At 42.1% G+C, this 14565-nt stretch overlaps 1 pseudogene; it reads left to right on the top strand.

The window, feature by feature from the left end:
- Nucleotides 13236-13888, top strand: LOC109131378 (annotated as a pseudogene).

Genomic DNA, 14565 nt, shown 5'->3' with positions numbered 1-14565 from the left:
CCACGAAGGCCACACAATGGCTAAACAGCCCGCCATGAAGGCCACACAATGGCTAAACAGTGCGCCACAAAGGCCACACAATGGCTAAACATCCCGCCACAAAGGCCACAAAATGGTTAAACAGCCCGCCACAAAGGCCACACAATGGCTAAACAGCCCGTCACAAAGGCCACACAAGCCCCTCCAAGGCTCTCCACCGCTAAAAATGGATGAATTCTAACTCACATAAAACCTTCCATTTTTAGACCTTCCACTTCCGAAACTTTCTATTTATAGAGACTTCTAATTCGGGAAACTTTCCTCTAAAACACTGCCTTGCGGAAATTTTGTACCCCAAACACCACCTCATCTTGTTACTTAGTCGCATAACCAACCATCCCTAGCGACCAAGTAAACAAGAGAGATGGGCTGGAATACTCCATTCCCGCTCCAGCCACGGACTACAGATGGAACCAGGCTAGGCATGCTCAAGTCGTGGTTTACTTCTCATACCACTTCTTAAACCTTGCCTTCATCCCCGCCTCAAGCTCCCAAGTCTGCTCCTCCACACCATCACAATCCCAAAGGACTATCATCAAAGGAATCTTCTTCTTCCGAAGTTCCTTGATCCTCCTCTCGAGAACCTCACTGGTCTCTCCTCCAAAGTCATGTTAGACTGAAGATCCTCAGGAATCTTAGCAACAACTGATTATCCTCACGGAGACACTTCCGCAACATAGACACATGGAAAACCGTATGGAATGCTCGCATAACCTCAGGTAACTCCAGTCTATATGCCACTGGTCCAACTCGCTCAATCACTCTGAACGGACCCAGATACCTCGGACTCAACTTAGTCTCAGTCAATGACCTATTCGGACCCCGCAACATGGCCATCTTGAGGTACACTCTGTCTCCTACCTGAAACTCAAGATCTCTCCTCCTCTTATCAGCATAACTCCTCTGCCTATCCTGAGCCTCCTTCATGTTCAGCTTGAGAACCCGAATCTTCTCTGAGGTCTCCTGAACAAAACTAGCACCAAACATGCTCCTCTCCCCCACCTGAGTCCAGCATAATGGTGTACGACATGGTCTCCCATACAAAGCCTCATAAGGAGCCATCTTAATACTCGCCTGATAACTGTTGTTGTAAGCAAACTCTACCAGGTTCAGGTGATCTGCCCAATGGCCACCCCAATCCAACACACACATCCTCAACAAATCCTCCAACGTCTAGATCGTCCTCTCTGACTGTCCATCTGTCTGGGGATGATAAGCTGTACTCATATGCACCTTAGTGCCCATCTCTGCCTGAAATGCTTTCCAGAACACCGAAGTGAACTTGGAATCCCTATCAAACACTATGCTCGCTGGCACCCCATGCAACCTGACTATCTCCTTCACATACTTCTTAGCCAAGACCGCTGCTCCATCAGTCTTCTTAATGGCCAGAAAATGTGCCGACTTAGTCAACCGATCCAGAATGACCCAAATAGCATCAAACGTCATGGACAATGGCACACCTACCACGAAGTCCATAGTAATCATATTCCACTTCCACTCCGGAATGAGACGACTCTTCAGCAAGCCACCTGGTACTTGATGCTCAGCCTTCACTAGCTGACACACATCGCACCTCGCAACCTAACTAGCAACATCCTTCTTCATCCCGACCACGTGATAGTACCTCTTGAGATCTCGGAACATCTTAGTCGCTCTTGGATGAATAGAGAACATGCTAGCATGAGCTTCTCTAAGAATCTCCTGCCTCAACTCCTCATCCTTAGGCACACAGATCCGCCCATGCACCAGAATAGTACCATTAGCCGAAACCTGATACTCTGAGTCAACATTCTTTGAGGCATTCACCAGCCCCAAATCCGACTCCTGAGCCAACCGCACTCAGCTCAACAGATCGGCTCTATCAGCTGCAACCAAACCCAACGGCTCCTGAGAAACCCCACACAAACTCAACGCATTGATCTCTCCTACCAGAGAATCCATATCCTGCTCCTGAGCCAAAGCCGCCCGCTTCCGACTCAATGCATCTGCAACCAAGTTAGTCTTACCAGGGTGGTAGGCTATCTCCAGATCATAATCCGCCACCAGCTCCATCCACCGCCTCTGCCTCAAGTTCAGCTCGGACTGAGTCAATATATACTTCAGGCTCTTATGATCTGTAAACACCTGTACTTTTGCACCATAAAGATAAAATCTCCAAATTTTCAGGACAAAAACCACAACACCCATCTCCAAGTCATGAGTAGGATAGTCGTCCTCATGCTTCCGCAATTGCCGCGAAGCATAGGCAATCACCTTCCCATGCTGCATCAACACACATCCCAAACCCACTCTAGATGCATCTGTATAAACCATATAAGGTTCTCCCTGCTCAGGCAAAGCCAACATCGGAGCAGTAGTCAACATCTTCTTCAGGCTTGCAAAGCCCTCCTCACACTCCTGTGACCAGACAAAAGGAACGTGACACTCCTTCCTCGTCAATTTAGTCATAGGACGTCTTCTGCTCGCAAACCCCTACACAAATCTCCTGTAATACCCTGCCAACCCGAGAAAACTCCTGATCTCCGTGGCATTCTGCGGTCTAGGCCTATCCCTGATAGCCTGAATCTTCTCTGAATCTACATAAACCCCATCCGCAGACACAATGTGACCAAGAAAACCAATCTCACGCTGCCAGAAACTACACTTGCTCAGCTTAGCAAACAACTTCTGCTCCCGCAGCTTCTCCAGGACTGCCCTCAAATGCACTGCATGCTCTTCAGGACTCTTAGAATAAATCAGGATGTCGTCGATGAAAATGATGACAGACACGTCCAGAAACTCCTGAAACACGTTGTTCATCAATCTCATAAACGCAGCTGGTGTGTTAGTCAACCCAAACGGCATCACCACAAACTCGTAATGCCCATACCTCGTCCTGAAAATAGTCTTCCTCATATCCGCCTCATCTATCAGGATCTGATGATAACACGACGCCAGATCTATCTTGGAGAACCAAGTAGCACCACTCAACTGATCCAACAACTCATCGATCCTCGGCAGAGGTTACTTGTGCTTCACAGTGACCCGGTTGAGACCCCTGTACTCGATACACAAGCGGAAACTCCCATCCTTCTTCTTAACGAATAACCCCGGCGCTCCCCACGGTGATACACTAGGACGGATGAAACCCTTGCTCAACAAATCCTCAAGCTGCTTCTTCAGCTCTGCCATCTCTGTTGGAGCCATCCTGTAAGGAGCCTTGGATAACGGTGTCGTCCCTGGTTCCAGTTCAAACGTAAAAGGATCAGACCGAGAAGGTGGTAACCCCTGCAATGACTGGAACACGTCCTCAAACTCCTCTACAACCTGAATACCGCTAACCGTAGACTTCCCCACTGACTCTGGCATAGATATAATAACCAAATAAGCCCCACGGCCCTTCTCGGTCATCTTCCCAGCCTGAATGGCCGAGATCACGAGACTCCCCGAAGTCGGTCTAATCCCCTAATAAACCAACTTCCCTCCTGAACGCTCAACCTCCACTCTACCCCGATGACAATCTAGATGGACCATATGCCGATGCAACAAGTCCATCCCCAAGATAACGTCATACAACTCCACTGGGCTGATAAGCAAATCCGCATGCCAAGACTCTCCCGCGATCTGAATATCGATACCCCTCGCTCGACCAATGACCCTCAGGAACTTGCCTCCAGCAACTCTGACAACTCCTGTACGCTCTCCGGGATCTCCCACGATACCCGCACTCTCTGCACACTCCGGCGTAATGAAGCTATGAGTAGCTCCAGAATCAAACATAACATGGGACTTAAACCCTCCCACCAACAAGGTCACTACACAAACCTCATGTGTTGAGAACCTAACACTTTATCACAGGACAACATAAAATCTGAACTTACTAAGAATTCACAATGATACAGTACCAGAAATTATACCTGTGATCGCCCCGACGCTGGTCCCACCAGTCTCTGCAGTCGTGTAAACCCGTTACGCCTGCTCAATCCGCACCACATGCTGCCCTCCCGGCTGCACCTGCTGCTACGCTGCCACTGCTACCGGCTGCAACTTGGGACAATAGGGCTTGATGTGCCCTGGTTCCCAGCAATAGTAGCATACACGATCTGCTGTCGACGGGGCACTCCTCTTGGGACAGCTAGCAAACTTGTGATCCTTGCTCCCACACTTGAAGCAACCCGCACCACTCATGTCAGCCTAGCCTCCCACCTCCTCTTGATTCCCTGCACAGGATTGCCACCCTTGCTAGAACCTCCCTGGTGTTGAGCCTTACTAGGCTGAACTACTGGGTTAGCCGCCACTGACTATGCCCGGATATCCTCCTCAATCCCTGCTGCAGTCTCAACCAGCTCTGCACGCGAAGCATAACTCCGCCCCTACAGTGAACCCTCAAGTCATCACATAGGGCTCTCAAAAACCTCCTGATCAGAGCCTCCTCAGACTCCATATCCCGACCCCCATACCTCAGAAGTCGGTTGAACTCCAAGTCAAGCTCCCGCACTGACCGAGTCCCCTGAGCTAGCTGAAGGAACTGCACTTCCAACCTATCCAGTGCCTCCCTAGGGAAATACTTGCGGTTGAACTCCAAGACGAAGTCAGCCCAAGACATCTCCCTCTGCACTCTCCTCGCTGCCACAGAACTCCACCACAATTGAGCATCACCAGTCAAATAGTGGACCCCAATGTCCACCCAAAACCCCTCAAGACACCTCAGAGTATGGAAGTTACGTTCCACACTCGTCCTTTCGCATCCGCAGCGGTAGGATCTGTACCTCCCGGAAACCGCTTGGTACCAATACGGCCCATCTCAGTCAGCATGCTGATATAACAAGAATGGACCCCCACATCCGCAGCCACTGGCTGCCGCTCCTCCGCCACCACTGGTGAAACTACCTGAGCCTGAGCCGGTGCCACTGGTGGCAACCGCTCCAACAACTGTGCCAGCAAACCCGCAAGGTCGACACCCGGGACTCCACCCACACCCGGGGCCCTAACATCACCGGCTACTGGAGCATCAACACTGCCCCCTCCGGCCACACTCATGGAATCCTCCTGGACACCCTGCGACTCGCCCACACCCTCTGCTGTCACACTCTAGTCCGCAGTCTCACTAACCACTGGGACTCTGCCCCTACCACGACCACGTCCGCGTCCACGACCATGACCAGCAACAGCATCCTCTCTAACCATCTGCACTACCATGAACAGAAGGCTAAGCACACAATTATCATAACCCAGAAACATAAACTCACTGTAGGCTCGAAGAAGATGTTCTAGGACTCCATGCCACACACAATTGACTAATTCACATAATCAATCAAGACATGCAATCCCAAACATAACAACAAAAACCTAGTGAACCCAAACCTAGAACCGTAAGGGCTCTTATACCAAACTGAAACGACCTGACCCGTTTTTATTTTTTTTAAATAATAAATAATAATAATGTAATAATAATAATAATAAATAAATTACGACTAGTGGTCCCATACCCACTAGCCACCTAACCACAATCGCAAAAAACAGCGGAATAACAAATACCAATTAAATAACCAACAAACCAATATCCAATAATAATCCATAGTAGAATAACCAATAACCAACCCTAACCATTCGAATGTCAATACAACAGGAAACAAGAAACCGGCAACCTAGCAAGTTCTAAAGACCCAACTCTAGCAACCTAGCAACGCTAGACAACAATCAATCGAGTTCCTAGAACATCTTCCTCTTCATTGCCTTGATTCCACGATCACACTTTGCCTTTACCTGCACCACAAACACAAATTGAGATGCTTGAGTATTTGATAAATACTCAGTGAGGCAATCCTCCCATCTACTGGGCTATACACACAAGCAACAATGATTCAATGTTCCAAAACAACCAACAAACAAAACACACAAACAAGGAAAACGAACATCGTCTCGCTGGACGGGAGGTGTTGACCGACACCAGCCTAGTGTCGACCGACACTAGCATTGGTGTCGACTGACACTACCCCACAATGTCGATCGATGTCGTCTTGCTGGTGTCGACCGACACCAAGTAGTGTCAATCGACACTCCACATGCAACTACGATCCGCTGCAAGCCGAGAGTCAGATCTCGCTTTTCAACCTCTTCCAAATCGTCCAATACTCAAAACCCATGCCGGAAACATCATTAGGAACCTGTATAATCCAATCCCCAGCAAGAAAACACACAAAACAACAACAAACAAGCAAGTACAAGGAAATCAAGGGCTTAGATTAGCCATGGTCATGCAGTCACCTCTTTGCTGGAAGATTCAGACCAAGAGCAACGAATCCAACCCTCCTAGCAAGCCTCTAGATCCTTTCTAGCTCTAAATCTCTCAAGAACAGCCAATAAATCTCACCAATCTCTCTCAAAAACTCAAGAACTCTCTTTTTGCATCGACCGACACTCACCATGCATCAACCAACGCATGCTCGATATTACACAAAATCCCTAATTGTGTCAACCAATGCCTCCACATGGCATCGACCGATGCTACTAGGGCAACCGCGCTGTCCTCGCATTGCATCGACCGATGCACAAAGTGCATTGACCGATACACATGTCGAGCGTCGTTTTTCCCCGAAGCTGCTCGCCAGAACTCCGTCCCTAAACCACCAAGAACACAAAACCAATGCCACAAAAAGCTTTCCAAAGTCTCATACGACTCAACAACGTTCTAAACAAGTCATATAACACATAAACAAGCAGATCAGAGAAATCTCAAGCTTAGGGGATCTCCAATCCATCTCTATTTTTTTCTCTATAATAGAGAAACTTTATAATAAAGGTGAGTTTTACTCGAAATCATCTATATTCTCACCTCTAAAATAGAGTTTGCTATTTTTTTCCCCTATTAATAGAGGTACTTTATTTTTTTCTACAAAGGCTCCTCTATAAATAGAGGAAAAAATAGCAATCTCTATTTTAGAGGTGAGAATAGAGATGAATTAGAGTAAAACTCACCTCTATTATAGAGATCCTCTATTATAGAGAAAATAATAGGGAAAACCATTTGAGATGGTCTTAGATAAGCTATGGTCATGCACTCACCTTTGCCAAGAAGATTCTGAACCGCAAACAGGAAGATCTACTCTCATAGGAAGCTCCTACAATAATCCCAGCTACAGATCTCTACAGGAACAGCCTCAAACTCCAAAAATCTCACCAAAAACGCTCAAGAACACTTTCTCTCTTTTCTTTTTCCCAGAAACGGCCAAACTTGGCTAAACCCCCGAGTTTCTGATTTTATAAGCGGTTCCAAGGTTTTTCTAACCCCAAAACGCAACATTTAACTTAAACTCGTCCGCAAGAACCAACCTTGCATCGACCGATGCACATTTTGCATCGACCGATGCATCCCCTAACGGATGTTACAACTACAAAAAACAATTGAGATGCGTAAGTATTATCACAAATACTTAGTGATACAATCCTTCCATCTATTAGGCTATACACAAAAGCAATTAAGATCATACACAAGAAACATCACAAAACAACCAAAATCGACAATCAGGACAAAACTGCATCTACAAACACCTAGTGTCGGTCGCCACAACCACTAACGCGATCTCCCTTCGCAACTTAAGATGGTTTCGATCGACACCACAACTCTGCAACACCTCCGTTGACGATCTCCTCCATTAATCAACCTTGAATCTCAACCATAATATCTCTCACGACCACACATCCAAGAACAGCCAGACAAGGTCACACAAACACCTTAAAAGTACACAAACAACAAGGAATCAACCACATAATCACCAAATCAAATCACACAAAACCCTAATTGTTCAGATAAGCCATGGTCATGCACTCACCTTGATTTAGATTGATCTCTGGACAAGAACAAGCAATCCCACGAAAATAGTGGCTCCTTCTCACACCCACGCTATTGATCTCTTTCTCCTCCCCTTGAAAGCACCAAAAATCCGCTCTCTTGCACCTCAAGTCTCACACAAGCCTCTCCTTTGTCCTCTGGAACGATAAGAACCAACTCTCTCTTTCTCCTTTACCAAGGAACGAAAATCACACACCTAAGGCAAGGAAAGAGGTTGTGTCGAGCTTTTAAAAAGACATGGTTTTTTCCCAAAACCAAACTGAACTAAACCAATAATCTAAACCAAATCGATAACCACCCAAAATAATGGTGTCGGTCGTTATTATCATTGTGTTGATCGATATCCATCCAAAAATTGGATTCAGAGCATTATAACTAAAGAAATATGATTATAAATAAGTTTCTTTATAAAAAAATAATATACCATACCCCCACTTTCTCTCTCATACACCATATCTATACCCCACTTCCTCTCTCACATCCCTCCCTCATAAACTCTATCTCACAAATGGAACATACACCTATTTCTATAATTTCAAAAAGTAAACGTACTATTTCTTTAATTTAGTTTCCAAAACGTACTAAAAATACAAATAACTCAAAAAAGAATTGCCAACTCATATGTGTCTTCGTAACGCATGTATATAGCCGGTCCAAAGTATTTGGATGTCGAAAGCCCAAAAGAAAAATTTGGTTGCCCAATTGTGTATATATATCGTTAAAAATTCAGGTAAGATTCAAACTCACCTCCCTCTAACTTATAAATGAGCCATAACACAGGTCCATAAGACTTTTCTAAGTTTTGATGCCCCTTAAACTTAAAGGGTCTGATTGGTATCACTTAATCTAATTAAGGTAGTTTGCAAACGAACTGTCCCTGTGATCACCAATGAACAGATCGTATGGATATAGTGATTAGACATCTTGGTTGAAAAAGGTGGTTAAACCTTATTTTTAGTGATTGCAAACACTAACTTAAGTCACTCGATAAAACTAACTTTTGGTAGGGTTTAAAAGTTACAAAAGTTTTATTTTGGTATTTTATTTTTTGTTTTTGGCGTTGGATTCTTTTTATTTGAAAAAAAAAATAGTGAATATAATCTGATTTTACTCATACTTTTCAGGATTTTTTTAATCTTTTTTATTTAATAAAAAAACATTATTGAGAAGAAACATCAACAAAATTTTTCTCTATTTATCTTATATATGTGTGCTTCTTACAAATTGCTGATATGTTATGGACTAATCGGAGATAAATATGTAAATTTCAGCGCTAATGATAAAAGTAGTTTTTTCTATTATAAAAATTCTCATTTAACTATATTAATATCTCTTATTATGAATTAGATAATGATTTTAATTTATAGTTTTTAGAATTTAAAGTATAAGTTACATTTTTCTAATTTATTACAATGTTTTAAAATAATTTATGATATTTTCATATTATAATCTATTATCATAATGACAAAACTAATATTTAGCATTTTAACATTTTTTTATTTAATTATGTTTATATTTCATATTATGAATTAAATAATAGTTTATTACTCTAATTGTTTTTTATTCAACGAAACTAATTTAATTTTTTAATAATTGTTATAATTTATAATATTCAACCGCTACAATGTTACCAATCAAACTAATTACTCAACCGCTCTTTTAAACCACACCATCTTTTCCTTTTGCTATCTTTAACCACTGTCTTTGGCATTCTCTACAACCGCTCATAATATTCTAACCGTTTGGTGTAAACGTGATTACAAATCAGAACCAATATATATATATATTGCCTAAAGCACCAAGTTTGGTGCGATTTACGTCTGGATGTACGACAAAGTACTATTTCTTTATGTTCTTAAAAGAATTGATTTTCTTTGATATTTTATTGTTTCATAAAGATTAATTCTAAACATTTTTAGTTAAATAATGTTAATATTTGCAAATTTCAGAAAATAATCATTGAGAATTTTTGAATTTATGAAATATCATAGGGCCACAGTTAAATAATGGTTTTAGTAAAAAAATATATTTGAAAATAGTAATCGTTATTGTTTTTAACTGAGTTTTTTTTAACAAAATTACCACATTCCAAAACCTATCTTGTGTCTTCTACCACTTCTGTTTACTCCTTTCAAGCAATGAGTAGAAAAACAATGAGTAGAAAAACAAATGTAACCCTGCTCATAATTGTTTCTTTATTTATTTCTTAGCAAAGTTGTTTCTTTTTTAAAAACATAAATAGAATGAGTAATTCTTATTCCGTTTATTTTTTTGTTTTCATGTATTATTTATTGTGCTGTCTTTTCATGTACTCTCTCCTATTTCAAATTAAACGATGAAACAAAGTCTTTTTTTTTTAAATTAACTATCTCTTCATCTCTCCTAACACAGAAAACCTCTTCATCTCTTCTCCTTGTACGTTTAACCCACTTCATCTTCAATTGCTGCATGTTTTTCATGGTTTTGACAACCTTTAATATTTACCCTTTTTTGTCTCCTTAGAGTGAATCGCAAAACCAACGGCGGCGGCATTGAAGAGATGCAATCTCAACATTATCGCGGTAGTACATCATTCAGATCTGACCCCATCCGTAAAAATTCACCGAAAACAAAAACTTCGGGAAAGAGGAAGATTGCAAATGGGATATAGACAATGAGATGAGATTACTAAATAAGACTTGGTTCGATGCCTAGGTACGAAAGAGACTATTCCAATGATGGTGATGGTGATCGTCCAAAGCGACACACCCCCGCCTGGTCTGGCAAAGAGGTATAGATCTGTTCTGCACATTCTTATGTTGAGGTTGTGTGATGTGAAGAAGATAGAAATAGAAGTATCTATTGTTTTCTTATTTCTTCAACTTTAGTTTTATGTTACAAAGACAATGTGCTTTTATAGTGCTACACAATATTTAACCCTAGAGTCTAGATCCTTTTACTCTTGGCCAGCAGTGAGGATTTGGCACATAGTGTCATTGTTATCACATGATCCCAGAAGCTCAAACCTGTTATGCAATATCATTTTCGTACCACCTACAGCTTCTGCTAATCCTTTTTTTTTTTTCTGTTGTCACAGGTAGTCGTTGGTGTGGATTGGATTCAGGGGCTGATGGGCTTGAGCTGGACTTGAATTCTTCTTGGCCTTATTGAGAAACGATGCCGTTTGGAGATCTGTTGCTTATACTCCCTCGCAAACTTGGAGTAGGTGGAACAATGACACCAAGTTTGAGTCTTAGAGATTCAAAGGCACTTTGCGGAAGCGATTTGGTGAAGATATCTGCAATATGATAATCTGCTGAGATGTGCTTTACAATAAGGTTTCCAAAGGCAACAGATATCGAAGTGCTTATTGCGAGCATAATGGTAGTGAATAACGAAGTGCTTATTGCGAGCATGGATTTGCAGTTAGGTACACAAGAGAGAGATTGTCACAGAACAACTCTAGTTTTTCAAATTGAAGAACACCAAGGCTACAAAGTAAGTCCACAAGCCAAGTTATCTTATAAGTGTCTTCGGACATGGCTCGATACTCTGCTTCTATAGAGCTTTTGGAAAGCGTTGGTTGCTTTTGGGAAGACGAGGAAATAATGTTATCTCCTAGGAAGGTGCAGAAACCACCGGTGGAATGACTGGTAGTATTCCAGCCACTGTAGTCGCTGTCACTAAAAACTCTAAGTTTACAATTTGTGGTGTTGCTAAAAGAGATCCCCATCGTAGTAGTTCTTTTTATATATCTGAGTACACGTTTGAGTAGCTGGAAATCAGAAACAGTAGGAGCATGCATTTTCTGACACACATAGTTGACAAAGAATTGAATATCTGGTCATGTAAGAGTCAGATATTGCAGTTTTCCAGCTAGACTTCTGAAGTATTTAGGATTCTCAAAGATTTTATTCTGGTTTGGAGCTTTGTTGAGCTGTTGTGGTAGTGGTATAGCAATTGTAGAGCAATTCGACATAGCTGCAACAATGAGAAGGTTCTCGGCATACTTTATTGAGAGAGAAACAAGCCAACAAGATGAAATTGAGCCTGAATCCCCAGAAAATGGTGCATTTGACCCAGATCCTTCATTCAAAAACGTTTGTTGAGCTCTTCAAGTAGACTGTTGAGGAGGCTAGAGGAGTTTCCAAAAATCACCATGTCATCAACGTAAAGCAGCAAGAAGATAACATCACCATTTTTAGCACAAATGAAGAGAGAAGGGACTGGAATGCTGCAAAAGAAGCCAAATTCAAGCAAAATTTGCTGAACTCATCAAACCAGGCTCTTAGAGCTTGTTTAAGCCCATATATTGATTTGTGCAATAAGCATACATGATCAGGATGCTCTTCATCCACAAAACCTGTAGGTTGCTTCATGTAACAGTTTCTGTAAGATCCCTATGGAGGAAAGCATTTCGTACATCCATTTGTTTGAGTTCCCAGTTTAGGAGAGTAGCAATATGAAGAACTGGTCGAACTGTAGGAGTGCGAACAACCGGACTATACGTTTCAAGATAGTCCATTCCTTATTCTTGTTTAAAAACTTGAGTTACTAGTCTGGCTTTGTATTTGTCTAAGGATCTATCTGTATGAAGTTTAACTAGAAAGACCCATATGGAACCGAGCACATGCATATCTGGTGAGGGAGGAGCAATGGACCATGTTATTGTTGCTTTAGAATTGCCCATTTCTTCACCCATAGCAGCAGTCCATCGTTCATACTATAAGGCCTCAGCTACCGTTTTAGGCATTGGATGAGACACTTTGTGGGCGAGAAGAGCATACCTCTGATTTGACTTACTAATACCTGATTTTAATCTTGTGATCATTGGATGATTTGATGTCAGTTAGAGCTCCCCTATTGTCGTTTCAGGTGGATTTGTAGCACCGGATATAGCCAGCTGAGGTGGTGATGCGAGAACGCTGTTGCATATATAGGAACATGATAATGGCTTGCCGAACACTCAGTACATTCCTCATCACTTTCAGCTGTGCGATAAGGTAATATTTCATCAGGTACAGGAGGATCAACAAGAGCCATCGATGTTGTAGGAGGTGACATTGAATCTGGTAAGAAATGTGTGGAGTCTACAAATACTTGATCTGGATTTGAAGAAATATTTTCAGAGTCGACAGATATTGGCGCTGGACTTGAAGAGATATTTTCAGAATCCTGAGAAGGAGGAGAACCACTAGACGAGCTCTTAAGCCATGCTGTGTACAGAGGTGTGGGAACAAACGGGAATGATCGTTGTGATCATTGGATGATTCCCCAAGGAAGGCATTTTGACACTTTCGACGAGAGCAGCTACTTAGGCAATCCTTTTCTTTGTGGACCACTTAATTCGTTGCTTGACAAATCCATCCCATTCAAATTTGCTATGAAGCAAAGGTATGATTCTTATTTTGGCGGTTCTGGGTTCGCTAAAGAAATACTTGATTATTTGAATGGGATGGATTTTTCAAGCAACAAATTAAGTGGTGTTATCCCAACAGAACTTGGAGATCTCTCAGAACTACATGCGTTGAACCTATCTCACAATTTCTTGTCGAGTTCTATACCTTCAAGCTTCTCCAAACTGAAAGATATTGAGAGCCTTGATCTTTCTCATAACATGTTACAAGGAAGCATTCCTCAACAACTTACCAGCCTTGATTTCCTTGGTGTCTTGGATGTATCTTACAACAATTTATCAGGGATCATTCCCCAAGGAAGGCATTTTGACACTTTCGACGAGAGAAGCTACTTAGACAATCCTTTTCTTTGTGGACCACTTGTGATGCTAAGAAGAGCTCAGAGGAAGAAGGCAATGGAAGAGAAGATGAAGACGATGAAGCTGCTTTTGACATGGTGGTGTTCTATTATAGTACTGCTTCAACGTATGTAACCGCACTGATAGGAGTTCTTGCGCTTATGTGCCTTGATTGTCCTTGGCGTCGAGCATGGCTCCTCATAGTTGATGCGTCCATTGCCTCAGCGAAAAGTATGTTTTCTTAAAATCATTTCATCAGTTGTGACGTACCATATTCTGTTTTTATAACATATGCCTCTCTACAACACTTTGTTCCTTATGATCCTTGTGTCTACAAACGGGAATGATCGTATCAAATAGAACATGTCGACTAAAGTATACACGACCAGTTAGAGGGTGATAGCAGCGATATCCCTTGTACTTTTCTGTGTAACCAAGATAAATGCACTTGAGAGACTGTGGATCAAACTTATTTTGAGCATATGGTCGAAGTGTGGGATAACAAGCACATCCAAAGGTGCGTAGAGCTTAGTATTCTTGAGCTTTACCATGCAAAACTTCAAAGGGGCTGCGATCACTGTCAAGAGAGGTGGTCGGTAAGAGACTACAGAGAAAATTTGCAGTGAAGAAAGCCTCTACCCAATAGCTTTGAGGTGTCTTGCTCTGAAACATAAGAGTAAGACCCTTTTCTGTAAATTGTCTATGTTTTCTTTCCGCCAACCCATTTTGTTGTGGTGTGTGTGGAGAAGAAATGTAGTGTTGTATACCAGACTCCTGCAAATGAGTCAAAAATATTTGACTTATGAATTCACCTCCACTATTAGTCTGAAAAATTCTAATTTTTTTTTATAGAAGATTTTCAACAAGGAGCTGTTACTTGATGAATATGGAGCAAAAAGCTGACTTTTTCTTAAGAGGATAAAACCATCAATATCGTGAAAAGTTTTCAATAAAGACT

The sequence above is a fragment of the Camelina sativa genome, chromosome 3 (assembly GCF_000633955.1).
Source record: "Camelina sativa cultivar DH55 chromosome 3, Cs, whole genome shotgun sequence".
NCBI lineage: Eukaryota > Viridiplantae > Streptophyta > Magnoliopsida > Brassicales > Brassicaceae > Camelina > Camelina sativa.
This window is presented reverse-complemented; position numbering and strand designations above follow the sequence as displayed.